General features: G+C 52.8%; 1 long non-coding RNA gene across 1 annotated transcript; it reads right to left on the bottom strand.

Moving 5' to 3' along the window:
* Window positions 1-6,659: 6,659 nt before the first annotated feature.
* On the bottom strand, window positions 6,660-13,407 carry LOC146056815 (uncharacterized). Its single transcript, XR_014469419.1, has 3 exons — window positions 13,272-13,407; window positions 12,746-12,861; window positions 6,660-6,867 (listed from the first exon to the last, which is right to left on the bottom strand). It is a non-coding gene; the product is annotated as an uncharacterized LOC146056815 (long non-coding RNA).
* Between the last annotated feature and the right edge of the window lie 1,952 nt (window positions 13,408-15,359).

The following is a 15,359-nucleotide window of genomic DNA, read 5'->3' as shown; positions in this document are numbered from 1 at the left end:
GTATGCTTATTTGTAAGCTATGTATGTATGCTGTGTGTATCATATATGTGTGCTGTGTATGTATGTATGTATGTATGTTGTGTGTATGTATGATGTGTGTTATGTATGCATCATGCTGTGTGTCTTGTGTGTATGTCTGGTGTGTTGTGTATGTGTGTATATGTCTTATGCATGTACTGTATGTATGTATGTATGTATGTATGTATGTATGTATGTATGTATTTGTTGTGTGTGTGTGTGTGTGTGTATGTATGTATCTATGTATGCTGTGTGTTGGGTATGTATAAATAAATTATGTTGTGCACCTGATATTATTAAAAAGTGCAAAAAACAATGACCCTTTAATTTTTAGAATTTAATATGATCTTGGATCTAGGCTGTGGGGAGAGGAGGTTCAGGAACTTAAAAGAGGGGGGCTAGGGATTAGACAGTGGGGCATTAGGGTTAAGTACTAGCAGTTAGGGAGGGATAGCTTGCAGGGGGGAGGGTTAGGGTTAGGCTGCTTAGGGGGAAGTTGAGTATACTTACCTGACCCCTGTCTGTACTCCCTCCTTTGAGAAGGATTATGAGCCACCTTCCCCACCACAGATCATTGCTCTGTATTATATATATATATAGGTGTGTGTGTTTTTTTATATATATATATATATATATATATATATATATATATATATATATATTACACACATACATATGGAAACTCCCCTATAAAATTCCTGCATTTGCCCCTGGGCGCTGGCACCACGCATGAAAATATGAAGGGGGGGGGGGCGCCGTGACATGAGCTTGCTCCGGGTGCTATAGCTTCATGCTACACCGCTGCCCCCTCCTCTCCCCTGTTCTCTTTCCCCTCTATCTCTCTCCTCCTCACCAATTTCCCCACACCTCTCTCTCTCTCTCTCTCTCTCTCTCTCTCTCTCTCTCTCACTGCTGATCATGCAGCACCGATTACAATAGATACACAGCGCCTGCATATACTGCTCTCCCTTCTCCGCACGTCTGCTCCTTCTCCACACCTCCTCAGCCCCCTCCCCTTCAATTCCCCTTCTCCTCACCCTCCTGCTCTCCCTTCTCTGCTTTCACCTCTCCCCCCTCTCCTATGCTCCCCCTCCTCCTCTCTTCACTTTCCCTCCTCTGCTCTTGCTCTCCCTTCTCCTCTTGCTCTCCGTTCTCCTACTCCTTCCCTTAGCTCCCCCACCTCCTCCTCATCTACTCTCCATCCTCCGCTCCCTCCTCCTCTCCTCCCCCCCTCTCCTCCCCCACAACTTCTCTTCAGCTTCCCTTCCTCCGCGCCTCCTCTCCTCTGCTCCTCCTTTCCTCTGCTTCCCCTCCTTTCTTCTGCTTCCAATCCTCTTCACCCCTCCCCTGCTTTCCCTTCTCCTTGTCTCCGCTCCTCCTCTTCTCCTCAGCTACCACATCTCTTTCCCTCCTCCACTACCCCTCCTCCTCCTCTCCTTTGCTTCCCTCCTGCTCTCCTAATCTCCTCCGCACCCCCTCCCATTCTCTCACTTCTCCGCTTCCCCTCTCATCCACTCCCCCTCTTCTCCTTCACTTCCCCTCCTCCTCACCCCTCTCCTCTTCTCCTGCTCTCCCTTCTCCTCTCCTCCTCTACTCTGCTCCCCCTCCTCTTACTCCTCTCCCTCCTCCTCTTCTCTGCTCCCCTTCTCTCTCTCCTCCACACCACTTTTCGTCGTCGGAGGAGGAGCATTTCAATCACTGCTGATCATGTACCATGCAGCACCAATGACAAGAGGTACACAGTGCCTTCTGTGCTACTTCTCTACATGTCCGCTTCTCTCCTCCTTCACTCCTTTGCTCCTTCTCTGATCCCCCTCCTCCACTCCTTTGCTCCTTCTTCTCTGATCCCTCTTCTCCTCCTTCCCCTCCTCCTCTCCCCTGCTCTCCCCTTGCCCTCTTTTGCTCTCCTCCCCAATTTCCCCACACTTTTCTCTCTCTGACTGCCAGTGAACCTGTGCTGGGGTACAGGAAGAGAAGACCCAGCGCCGGGGAGATGGAGCAGGAAGAGATGACTAGCACAGAAGAAGAGAAAGTGCAGCAGACCCAGTCTGCCCAGGAGCAGGGGCAGCAAAATCATCGCTACCATCGCTGCGGATTGTCACAGGAGGTACCCAGCACCAGCTTGCACTGCGCTCCCTTCTCTGCACCTCCTCCATGCCTCCTCTCCTCCTCCTCTCCCCCTCTTCTTGTCTGCTCCTGCTCTCTGTTCTCCCCTCCTCCTCAGCTCCCCAACCACCTCCTCCGCTCCCCCTCCTCCTTTCCTCTGTTTCCCCCTCCTTTCTTTTGCTTCCAATACTCCTCACCCCCTCCCCTACTTTCCTTTCTTCTTTCCTCTCACTCCTCAGCTCCCCTTTCTCTTCTGCTTCCCCTCCTCCTCTCGCTTCCCTCCTGCTCACCTCCTATACTCCGCACCCCCTCCTCTTCTCTGCTCCCCCTCTCCTCCACTCCCCCCCTCCTCTCCTTCACTTCCCCTCCTCCACACCCCCTCTCCTTTTCTCTCTCTCTCTCCACCCTCTCTCTCCACCCTCTCTCTCTCTCTCCACCCTCTCTCTCTCTCTCCACCCTCTCTCTCTCTCCACCCTCTCTCTCTCCACCCTCTCTCTCCACCCTCTCTCTCTCTCCACCCTCTCTCTCTCCACCCTCTCTCTCTCTCCACCCTCCCTCTCTTCACCCTCTCTCTCTCCACCCTCTCTCTCTCTCTCTCTCTCCACCCTCTCTCTCTCTCCACCCTCTCTCTCTCTCTCTCCACCCTCTCTCTCTCTCCACCCTCTCTCTCTCTCCACCCTCTCTCTCTCCACCCTCTCTCTCGCGCTCTCCACCCTCTCTCTCTCCACCCTCTCTCTCCACCCTCTCTCTCTCCACCCTCTCTCGCTCTCTCGCCCCACCCTCTCTCTCTCGCTCGCCTCACCCTCTCTCTCTCGCCTCACCCTCTCTCTCTCGCCTCACCCTCTCTCTCTCGCCTCACCCTCTCTCGCTCGCTCGCCTCACCCTCTCGCTCGCTCGCCTCACCCTCTCTCTCGCCTCACCCTCTCTCTCTCTCGCGCCTCACCCCTGTTCTCTCTCTCTCTCGCCTCACCCCTGTTCTCTCTCTCTCTTTAGCCTCACCCCTGTTCTCTCTCTCTCGCCTCACCCCTGTTCTCTCTCTCTCGCCTCACCCCTGTTCTCTCTCGCGCGCCTCACCCCTGTTCTCTCTTCCCATTCTGTTTCTCTCTCCTCCCCACCACTTTCCTCACACTTTCTCTCTCTCTCTCAGACTGCCGGGGACCCAGTGGTGGGGTGCAGGAAGAGAAGACCCAGCACCGGGGAGATGGAGGAGACAACTAGCACTCAATGAGATCTTAGGCTTGCATTGTGTTTTACAATCATTCTCCTTTTGTCTAGATTGTATTGTTTAATCATACTGTCTGCATGGTATGCTTGTATTTTGCTTATTGTTGCTATTATGTTTCTAATGATTGTGTAGTGCTGTGCGTCAATAGCAACTAATACATGTTGGTGGTGTTCAAGGCTGTGTGATGCACATCACTGTTTATGTGCTGATTACGGCAGCGTGGTGACATGTGGACGTTGGTGCAGTTGCGCTGTGATGGTGCAACGCTCAGATGACGCTGGTAACGCTGTGTGCTTGATATGTATAAATATGTTCAATATTGTACTGTTTTTTTATGTCCTGATGAAGAAGCTAATAAATGTTGCCTTTCAAAATAGCTGGGTGCACGCATAGGTTATATGACTAGCTACAGCGGCGCCTGGCAGCTCCTTCTTCTGCTGTGCCCAGGGACAATGGGTGAGGGTGATCCAGCACATTTTACCAGGCAGCACGGCATGGGTCTGGATGGCTGCTGGCTGTACACACTGAACTCAGTGACCACAAACAAGTAACTTGCTGGGATGCCAGCGACCCCCTCCCCCCCAGTCAAGTGTCAGCCTGCAGGCCCTTCCTTGTCCCTGCAGGGGACAGCCTGTCTGCCCACCCAGCCTGCCATCTGCTCCCTCCTGTGACTGCGGACCCCTCCCCCATAGCCCTGCAGGTGACAGCCTGCTCCCTCCTGTACCACCCCCTCCTTGAAGGTGACATCATGCCCCATACTTCCTCCTCTGCCTGCGAACCCCCCCACCCTTTACAGGTGACAGCACCCCCCCTATGCCCCTGCGGGTGACCGCATGCTCGCTCCTGTTCCTGCAACACCTCCCCCATTGCCCACCAGCCACTGCAGGTGACAGCACTATACTGCCTCTTAAGGGGCATTGTAGTGACAACTGTGTGTGTGTGTGTGTGTGGCCCTATGGAGATTTTGCTGTGGGGCCCACAAGGTTCGAGTTACGCCCCTGCCTAAAACCTTTTCGATCTACTTCTGAACAAGTGCTAATTTTACTGATTTAATGCTTTGAAAATGCAATGAAATTGCCTCGTGTAGGCCCCTTAAAGACCTGTACACACAATGCAATTTCAGCCTTTATCGCAGAAGATATGGTCGCTGTCAAGCAGCTTCCCCCGGCAATCGGCTCTTTCCCCGTGAGACTTCCCCTGGCAGTGTTTTCTTTCATCAGTGACCATCTCTGGTCGCTGATGAAATCAGGACACTGAGCAATATATTGCTCACTAATATATTGCTCCGTGTGTACAATCTGTACAAACCCCATGATGTTAGACAAACCCCATGATTGCAGTTATGAGTGGCTTCATGGGGAAGGGGTGTGGCCACAAAATACCAATTTATATTATGGAGCACAATTGTCTCCAATATTCAAATTACGGCAACAGAGTTCCACATACATAAAATGCCCCCACAGTGCAGGTACTCTGCGGACAGAATACACTCTTCCCGGCATACTGTTTCCTAGGTGGCTGGTACGGCGATGTGGGTGCTGCAGCCGCAAATTAGCAAGTTAATATGGCGGCCCAGCAGCGGGACTCAGGCCCGTGGGTGCTCATCATTTTCCGTGGGTGCTCGGGCCCTTGTGCACCCACAGAATCGGCACCTACGGTATGCACCTGAGCAGCATTTAATTGCAAAGCATGGCCTGTTACTAATCCAAATTTAACCTTTGATTTAAAGAAAAAGAACTTAAGCACACAAAAATAAATCCATTTTGCAAGTTTGCTTAACACTTAATGTTTAAGATATTTGTAAAAAAATGTTTTGAATATATTTGAATAGCAATATCACAGCAAAAGTACATATGAAGTACTACTTTGACAAACTATGACAAATCACATATATCAATATAGAGCTATTACATAATTAGGTACTTATGTAGTATCTGGGCGTCCGATTTAGAAATCGGATCGGATCGCATCGCATCGTATCGCATCGCATGCGACCAAATCGTATGCGATGCGATGGTCAAGATTTTTCCATAGGATTCAATGTTAAAATGGTCTGAGTCCATTTTAACATAGAATTCAATGGGAAAAAGGGGTCCTTTTCCTTTCCCCACTATCCAAGTGGGCATGGAGTTGGATATAAACCTGTGGCGAGCGTAGCGAGCCACCGAGCCCGAAGCGTGGCGAGCGTAGCGAGCCCCGCGAGGGGACACAGAATACTTTTTAAGAAATATGCGTCCCCTCGCGGGGCTCGCTTCGCTCGCCACGCTTCGGGCTCGGTGGCTCGCTGCGCTCGCCACGCTATATAAAATCAACTCTATGCCCACTTGGATAGTGGGGAAATGAACAGGACCTTCTTAACATTGAATCCTATGCAAAATCGCATCGCATCGCATCGCATCGCATCGCATCTGATTGTATGCCTTAAGGTAAGGCATACAATCACAAAATCGGCAGCCCAGATACTACATAAGTACCCATAATTATAAACGTTTTTATTGAATATGCCTCAATATGTGTATGATTAAGGTACAGATGGAGCCGGTCGCAGCTTTGCAGGGTATGGCGGAAGAATTGCCAGCCGCCATCCCCCGCCAGCCGATCTGCGAAAGGGGATGCGCGCGCGTCCTCTTCCGACGGCGCTTCCCCCGGTATAGCTAGTTTCAACTATACATTCTACAGTATATAAGACAAAATCGTGTATTCAATGTGCAGACACACGGGCGGAGAGGATGGAATTTTTTGGCGAGGAAATGCCATCCTCACGTCCAGCCACCTCACCGCTTTCTACGTTCCAGGAATCTTCGCCGTCAGAGGACGGCGAGGCTTCCCCTAAATGGTGAGGTTCGCTGCAAATGCAGTGAGCCCACCGCATTTTGTGGCAAACCTCACTGTTTTGACAGCCACACTCGCCATTTCCACCTCATCTCAAGGAACAGGCAAGGTGGAAACGGTGAGTGAGGGGGAAGCGTTAAATACTGATGGCAGGCTATCAGCGCTGCTCACCGTATAGTTACCTCTCCCGTATTGAGTACACCCCTTAGTTTCCAGCTAAGAAACTGTTGGAGTTGTAACTAGGTAATAAAAAAAGAGACAACGTACACAATGTGTAGCTATGTAAAGCTTTAATAACTGTCGTTAGCATAACACTTATGGGAGCTATTGAAATGTCTGTATTCCACTTCCTCTTGCATTAATACTCAGTCTAAATAAAGGCTCAGTGGGATTGCGTTGACCTGGCTGGGGATGAGGGTGTTATACCATAGGATGGATATTTCCTCTGTTGGGAAGTAGTATTCAGTTGTAGGTATTGAAGAATGCAAATACACTTCAACAGGTGCGATTGCATGTATAGAAGAATCTGTCCTAGGATCAGGAATTTCTAATCTCTGGTTTCCGAGATTTTCAACTTGAGTCGGCCTTCCACTATCCAAAATTTGTCTAAGACTGTAGGTTTTGACAGCAAAGCATGTACAGTATGATGTCACACAGTGACTTTTTATGATTTTTCATTTTTGTTCCTGTAAATGAAACAAAAGCATTGTGATTAAAAAGTACTCCAATTATCTAATAATATTGGGGTTGATTATATTCTTCGCGCTGTGTATACTGCCGGGAGAGAGGTCACAGAGCTATTCTAATCAGCGTAATGCTATATTGGAGAATGCCGGTACTCGTGTGTTTGATCGCTTAAAAGTGCATCGCCACTCTAGTTTTGTCATATTTCTGCTCACAAACTGGGAGGAGTGCAAGCAGAAATCTACTTGTCATTATTGGCAGTCCCTGGAGACTACCCCCCCCCCCCCCCCACAGCAAACCAAAGCCCGACCCTCCACCACCAACGCCCCACCGGACTCACCCCATGCCACATCACACCCACACCCCTACCGTCACCCACGCACACCCCCAACTCCTACACCCCTGCACACACACACCTAAACCACCATTGCACCCATCCCTCCATCACCAAAACAAGAGCACACACACAGCCCCCCCCCCCGCACCTCTACTACCTGCAGCACACCCACACCTGCCCCTCACGCACCACCACCAAACACTCTCCCCCACCTGCCGCAACCCCACACCTGCCAATAACCCCCACCCATGGTACTATTGCTCCCTCCCACGGCACCCCCCCAACCCAGACCTCCACAACATGCAGTACCCCTGCACCCAGCCGCACCAACACCGCACACCCCCATTCCCCACGTGCAGTACCCATGCATCCATTCCTCCCCCATACACACCTCCCCCGCTCCCACAGCACACCCCCTCTCAGTCCACCCGTGCACCCCTGCTCCTAACCAACCCACATGGCCCACCCCTGCACCTGCTATTCCACACACAGTATCCCCACACCAACAACTCTCCCACCCACACCACCCCCAAGCACTCTTGCCAGAGCCGGCCCTAGCCTAAATTACATCCTAGGCAAGATTTTGACTGTTGCCCCCTAGCACCGCCACTAGTTCCGTCTCTGACCCTGCTCCCCTTTCCCAGCACCATCAACCCTCATCATAGCAGTCATCATTTTGGTGTCCCTACCCACAATATTTTAAATAGAACCAGCGCACCCATTCGGTGCCTTTTTTGCTGAAAATTCATCTTATTTGCAATGTTATGACTAGCACACACAAGGAGCTTCTGATGATTAAAATGATATGCAGCATGCCTATATTCTGTGTGCGACTGTGGCTGTACCTGCATACGGAATGCTATGTTACAGTGATTTCCATGAATACACTATTTCATATGCAGATACAGCCTCACTCACACACAGAATATAGGCATGCTGCATATCGTTTTAATCAGCAGAAGCTGCTGATGCCCCTAGGCATTCCAAATGCCCTAGGCAATTGCCTAGTTGGCCTATGCCTAAGGCCGGCTCTGACTCTTGCACCCGACCCTCACCCACCGCACCACCACACCTACCCCTCTGCCACCCGCAGCACCCCCATATCCACCACAGGCAACATCGCACCCGCCCCCCTCTCCATCCTGCAGTACACCCACCCCTACATAAAGGGGCTCACAGGTTAAGAGCGCCCGCGATGAATCACCTAGTCTCTTATATATTTGGCTACATCTGTCACTCAAAGTGTGTCTGGAGCTGTAACGCTGGGTTGTGGACTTCCATCTCAATTTAGGATTGTCATCACCTGTTTTAAACAGGGTAATTGATAAGAAAGGTGTTTAAGCACTGGTGATGGTAATCCATAAATTAAGAAGAAAGTCCAGAAACAGAGCAATGTGTCCCTCCTGGAGAGGGTCATGTTGGGAGGTATGCACCTCCCTCCCTCCCTCCCCCCCCCCCCCATTCACGGCATCCCCACGATTATATGGCACATGCAAAACACTGACATGGCTATGGTCGACAATGAAAAAGGTTGACAAGATTTATTTTTCACTTTTTCAATGTTTTCATATTCATTCTCATGTGTCGACATGGACACCAATGAAGTGCCACACTTATGTCAACATTTACATGTGTTGACCTTTCTGTGTTGATTTTTTCTTGTGGCAATTCGCGGCACCCCCGCGACCCCCCTCCCGCGATTTGCAGCACACCCCCCGCAATTCGCGGCACCCCCGGTAACTCCCGCGATTCACGGCCCCACCCTGTGACACCCCCCCTCCTGCGATTCACGGCACCCCGCGACCCCCCCCTCCCACGATTCGCGCCAACCCCCCGGGCCCCCCCTCCCGCGGTTCACGGTGCCCCCCACGACCCCCCCTACCGCGATTCCCCACCCCTGCCATTGAGGCACCCCCCCCGCCCCCGCGACCCACCCTCCCGCGATTCACTGCAACCCCCCGCGCCCCCCTCCCACAATTCGCGGCACCCACACCCCCCCCCCCGCGACCCCCCCTCCCGCAATTCACGGCATCCACCCACGACCCCTCCTCCCGTGATTCGCGGACACCCCTCACCTCCTCCCTCCCCCCCACCCCCGCACGCGATTCACAGCAACCCCAGGATTAAATGGCACATGCAAAACACTGGCACGGCTATGGTCGACAATGAAAAAGGTTGACATGAGTTTTTGAAGATTTATTTTTCTTTTTTTTAATGTTTTCATATACATTCTCATGTGTCGACATGGACACCGATGAAGTGCCACACTTATGTCAACATTTACATGTGTTGACCTTTCTGTGTTGATTTTTTCTTGTGGCAATTCGCGGCACCTCCCGCGATTTGCAGCACACCCCCCCCCGCAATTCGCGGCACCCCCGGTAACTCCCGCGATTCGCGGCCCCACCCCGTGACACCCCCCCTCCTGCGATTCCAGGCACCCCGCGACCCCCCCTCCCACGATTCGCGCCAACCCCCCGGGCCCCCCCTCCCGCGGTTCACGGTGCCCCCCACGACCCCCCCTACCGCGATTCCCCACCCCTGACCCCCCCTCCTGTCATTGCGGCAACCCCCCGCCCCCGCGACCCACCCTCCCGCGATTCACTGCAACCCCCCGCGCCCCCCCTCCCACAATTCGCGGCACCCACACCCCCCACCCCCCGCAATTCACGGCATCCACCCACGACCCCTCCTCCCGTGATTCGCGGACACCCCTCACCTCCTCCCTCCCCCCCACCCCCGCGTGCGATTCACAGCAACCCCAGGATTAAATGGCACATGCAAAACACTGGCACGGCTATGGTCGACAATGAAAAAGGTTGACATGAGTTTTTGAAGATTTATTTTTCTTTTTTTTTAATGTTTTCATATACATTCTCATGTGTCGACATGGACACCGATGAAGTGCCACACTTATGTCAACATTTACATGTGTTGAACTTTCTGTGTTGATTTTTTCTTGTGGCGATTCGCGGCACCCCCGGCGACCCCCCTCCCGCGATTTGCAGCACACCCCCCGCAATTCGCGGCACCCCCGGTGACTCCCGCGATTCGCGGCCCCACCCCGTGACACCCCCCCCTCCTGCGATTGCGGCACCCCGCGACCCCCCCTCCCACGATTCGCGCCAACCATGCGGGCCCCCCCTCCCGCTGTTCACGGTGCCCCCCACGACCCCCCTACCGCGATTCCCCACCCCTGACCCCCCCTCCTGTCATTGCGGCAAACCCCCGCCCCCGCGACCCACCCTCCCGTGATTCGCTGCAACCCCCGCGCCCCCCCCCTCCCACAATTCACGGCATCCACCCACGGCAGCACCCCTAAGCCCCTCTTTAGTCCCCCGTATACTCACACACCCCTATCACTACCCAGCTTCCTGCTCTCCTGAACCGTAACTTCCACCACTGGGGAGTCGCTGACAATGTTTTGCCCACATGCCCCTATCATGCCTCATAGCCCAGCCTCCTGCTCTCATGCACCCGAACTTCCACCCAGTAGGAGGAGACACTGACTAAGGGCCATTATACTGTACTGCCACGCTGGACCCTCACCCACTGGCAGAAGCTGCACAGTATCTCCCACCCTCCTCTTTAGTCTCCCTTGTGCCCACACACCCCTATCACTACCCAGCCTCCTGTTTTCCTGTGTCGTGACCTCCACCAGTGGGGAGCCGCTGACTCAGAAACACCCTACTATACTATTGCACACACACACACCTAAACAACACGAACACACAGCCCCCCCCCCCCCACACCCACAAATGTCACTGTACCATCCACACTATCAATGTACATCTTACTCTGTAACCGCTTTTTAATTAAACAAAACAATACACACCCCCTTCCACATCATATGCTCTCTATTTAACACATTTCACCTATAACTCAAGTTGCAATACAGGCATCTTTCATACAATTCTAACCATCTTTCTCATATGCAAATGTTCACAAATTAAGGGGGCGCAGCCCCTTACGACGGTGTGAAGAGCGCCCGTAGGGCGCGATGAATCACCTAGTATATAATATTCACCTTGTGCATTTTTTTAAACACAGAAATGACAGAAGGTCGATGCAAGCCTAAGGTTGACATGGGCATGGTCGACAAGTTATTCAGGTAAGACCAAATGCAAGATTTGTAGAGGGGCGTTTCCAGGATAGATTATATATTACAATATGGGTGGGGGTAGATCCCTTAATAGGGAGAACGCTCACCACACAGCACTCCAAGGTCTTTCAGAGTCAGTGATGACTGTTTATTGCAACGTTTTGGAGCACACATATACACACATATGGGGGTATGGTAAATGTTGGCTATGGTGCTACGGAGAATGAGCCAAAATTCACATTATGCGACAGTAAGAATGAAGGGACAGCGATTATGACAGCGAGGATGCAGGGACAGAGATCATGAAATCAGGGGACACAGGGTCAGAGAGCTTGACAGTGGGGATGCAAGGCAGAGAAAATGCACTATAGGGCAGAAAAGAAGCACTATAGCAGGCTATTTACTTTGCCAGCCTACCATGGGTCCAGCAGCGGTGGGGATGAAAGCCGGGCATAGCCTACAGGGTGTCATTGAGAGAAAGGGAGAGAGACAGGGAGAAATAATTATATAGAGAGAATGTCAGGGGAGAGAAGGGGTATCAGGGAGAGACATGGAGTAAGAGGGTGTCAGGTAGAGAAAAGGGGAGAAACGGAGTAAGAGAGGGTGTCAGGGAAAGAGATGGAGAGAGAGAGAGAATGATAGGGTGTCAGAAAAGAGAAAGGGGGAGAGCGAATAAGTGAGAGATACAGAGAGAATCAGGGAGAGACAGGGAGTAAGACAGAGAGAGTGTGTTTCAAGGTGAAAGACAACGTCAGGTAGAGACTGAGAGAAAGGAGAAATGTGGGGAAGGTGGTGGGGTGGAGAGCTTTAAAGGGGAAGAGAGCAGGGGAGAGAAAAAGGGGAGAGGGGGAGAGCGGAGGAGGGGAAGCAGAGGAGAGGAGGAATAAAGGGGAGCAGAAGAGGGAGAGCGGAGGAGAGGAGGGGGTAGCGGTGGAGGATAGTAGGAAGTTGAGCAGAGGAGAGGATAAAGCAGACATAGGAAAGCAGGAGAGGGGGTGAGGAGGGGAAGTGAAGGAGTGGAGGAGAGGTAGTGAACAGAGGAGAGGAGAAGGGAAAGCAGTGGAGGGGTTGAGGAGTAGCGGGGGAGGAGAGGAAGCAGAGGAGAGGTGGTGGGAAAGGAGAGGAGGAGGGGGAGCGGAGACGGTGGTGGGGGAGCTGAGGAGCGTTGGAGAACGGAGAGTAGGAGCAGACAAGAGGAGGAGAGGAGGCGTGGAGGATGAGTGAAGAATGGAGAGAAGGGGAGGGGGTGCGGAGGAGAGGAGGTAAGCAGGAGGGAAGCAAAGGAGAGGGGGAGTGGAGATGTTGGGGGAGCTGAGGAGGAGGGGAGAATGGAGAGCAGGAGCAGACAAGAGGAGCAGAGGGGGAGAGGAGTAGATAGGGGAAGGAGGAGGTGTGGAGGAGGAGTGAGGAAGGGAGCGCAGTGCAAGCCAGCGCTGTGTACCTCCTCTCAGGATCAGCAGCGATGGTAGCGATGGTTTTTCTGCCCCTGCTCCCAGGTCTGCAGCACTCTCTCTCCTCGGTGCTAGTCATCTCCTCCTGGACAAGGTCACCGGCAGTCTGAGAGAGAGAAGTGTGGGGAAATTGGTGAGGAGGAGAAAGATAGAGGGGAAAGAGAGAGCAGGATGGGAAGTGGAAGAAAGAGTGGGATAAGTGAAGAAGGAGCAGAAGAGTGGAGGCAGAGGACAAGGAGCAGAATATAGGAAACGTACGAGGAGGGGAAGGAGAGGAGGGAGCGGAGGATGGAGAGTAAATGAGGAGGAGGTGGGGGAGATGAGGGAAGGAGAAGGAGGAGTGGAAGGGAAGGAGAGGAGAAGGGAGAGCAAGAACGGAGGAGGGAAAGTGAAGGAGAGGAGGAGGGGAGCATAGGAGAGGGAGAGGTGAAGCAGAGAAGGTAGAGCAGGAGAGGTGGTGAGGAGGTGTGGAGAAAGAGTGGAGAAGGGAGAGCAGTATACGCAGGCGCAGTGTACCTCTTGTCATCGGCGCTGAATGCTACATGATCAGCAATGGAATGCCGGGTTTTCTACCCCTGCTCATGGGTCTGCTGCATTCTCTTTCCCAAGTGCTAGTCATCTTATCCTTCATCTTCCCGGCGCTGGGTCTTCTTTTCCTGCACCCCACAGCTGGGTCCCTGGCAGTCCGAAAGAGAGAGAAGAGAGAGAAGAGGGGGAGAGGAGAGGAGAGGAGAGGAGAAGAGAGAGAGAGAGAGAGAGAGAGAGAGAGGTGTGGGGAAATTGGTGAGGAGGAGAGAGATAGAGGGGAAAGAGAGAACAGGGGAGAGGAGGGGGATAAGGGAAGAAGGAGCGGATGAGTGGAAGAGGAGAGGGGGCAAAGGAGCGGAAGAGGAGAGGGAGCAGAATAGAGGAAGCGGAGGAGGAGGGGAAGCAGAGGAGAGGAGGGGGGATCGGAGGATGGAGAGTAGATGAGAAGATGGTGGGGGAGCTGAGGAAAGGAGGAGAGGGAAAGGAGGAGAGAAGAAAGGAGAGCAGGAGCAGAGGAGGGAAAGTGAAGGAGAGGAGGAGGGGGAGCAGAGGAGAGGGGGTGAGGAGGATGGGAAGTGGAGGTGTGGAGAAGGAGCGGAGAAGGGAGAGCAGTATACACAGGTGCTATGTACCTCTTGTCATCGATGCTTCATTCTACATGATCAGCAGTGATGGAAACACCATGTTTTCGGCCCCTGCTCATGGGTCTTCTGCACTCTTTTTTCCCCAGTGCTAGTCATCTCCTCCTGCTCCAACTCCATGGCGCCGAGTCTTCTCTTCCGCACCCCAGCACGGGGTCACCGGCAGTCTGAAAGAGAGATAGAGAAGTGTGGGGAAATTGGTGAGGAGGAGAGAGATAGAGGGGAAAGAGAGAGCAGGGGAGAGGAAGATAGGGTTTGTGGAGGAGGGGGAAGTGGAGGAGAGGAGGGGGATCAGAGAAGAAGGAGGTGAGGAGGAGGGGGGGCAGAGGAGGATGGGGAGCAGAGTAGAGGAAGAGTTAGAAGGGAGAGCAGAAGAGCAGTGGAGGGGGAGAGGGGGTGCGGAGGAGGGAAGCATAGCAAAGGAGGAGGGGAAGCAGAGGAGGGGAATCGGAAGAGAAGGAGGTGGTAAGGGAGCGAGGATTCAGTATGAAATCCCGGCGGTCGGGATCCCGACGCCGGAATCCCGACCGCCAAAATCCCGACAAGGGGGGGACGTGGATCGCTTGCCACGGTGGTGAGGGAGCGAATATATACACACATATACATATATACACACACAGATGGCGCCATCAATTTTATTTTAAACAAACAAAATAACAGAAGGGGGGACATTATGGTGTTACCGTGTACCTAAAACATATTTAAAAGGTATGCCTTAACCCAGTGGTGTCAAAGTCACGGCCCTCCAGCTGTTGTGGAAGTACACATCCCTACATGCCCTGCCACAGATTTTATATAATGGATCGCTAAAATCTGTGGCAGGGCATGCTGGGAAGTGTAGTTCCACAACACACAATGTCACCCTTATACTGTATGTAGAAATGGAGGAGGGTCCATTTCTACATACAGTATAAGGGTGACATTTTGTAGAAATGGAGGAGGGTGAGAGAGGCGTGGCTTGGATGAGCATGGAGTAGCAGCTGCACGTAGCAAGCTGTAGCTCCCACAGACTATCCTGGCTAATATCCTGAACCCTGGTGAGAGGTGAAATTTCCCCCGGCAGAATGGTATTGAGCGTGGGTACCTGCCAGTAAAGTACACGGGGTCCTAACGTGGAGCGGTGGCAGCAGCAGAAGAGACGCGGCTGGAGATACGACAGCTGAAGGAACCAGCGTACGCTGCCTGGGTGCGGGGGATAAAGCCGGAGACGGACCCGATCTCCCGGCAACGTCACAGACGCACATCCGGCTGCACGAGCGCGGGCTGTGGAGACGGAGGGACGGAGTGAGCGCAGAAAGAGGAAGACGCTGCTTAGGTCCCCAAGGCTGGATAACGGAGCCGAGAAATAAGAGGAGGAAGCGGGTACAGTTGGTGTGAGGTGGCTTCTACATCGCAGACAGAGAATTGAAGTAGGGGTAGGAGAAGAGGAGAACAG

Source organism: Crinia signifera, unplaced genomic scaffold (genome assembly GCF_055691185.1).
Source record: "Crinia signifera unplaced genomic scaffold, ASM5569118v1 HAP2_SCAFFOLD_91, whole genome shotgun sequence".
Lineage (NCBI taxonomy): Eukaryota > Metazoa > Chordata > Amphibia > Anura > Myobatrachidae > Crinia > Crinia signifera.
Note: the sequence above shows the minus strand (reverse complement) of the source record. Positions and strands in the feature narration are given on the sequence as shown.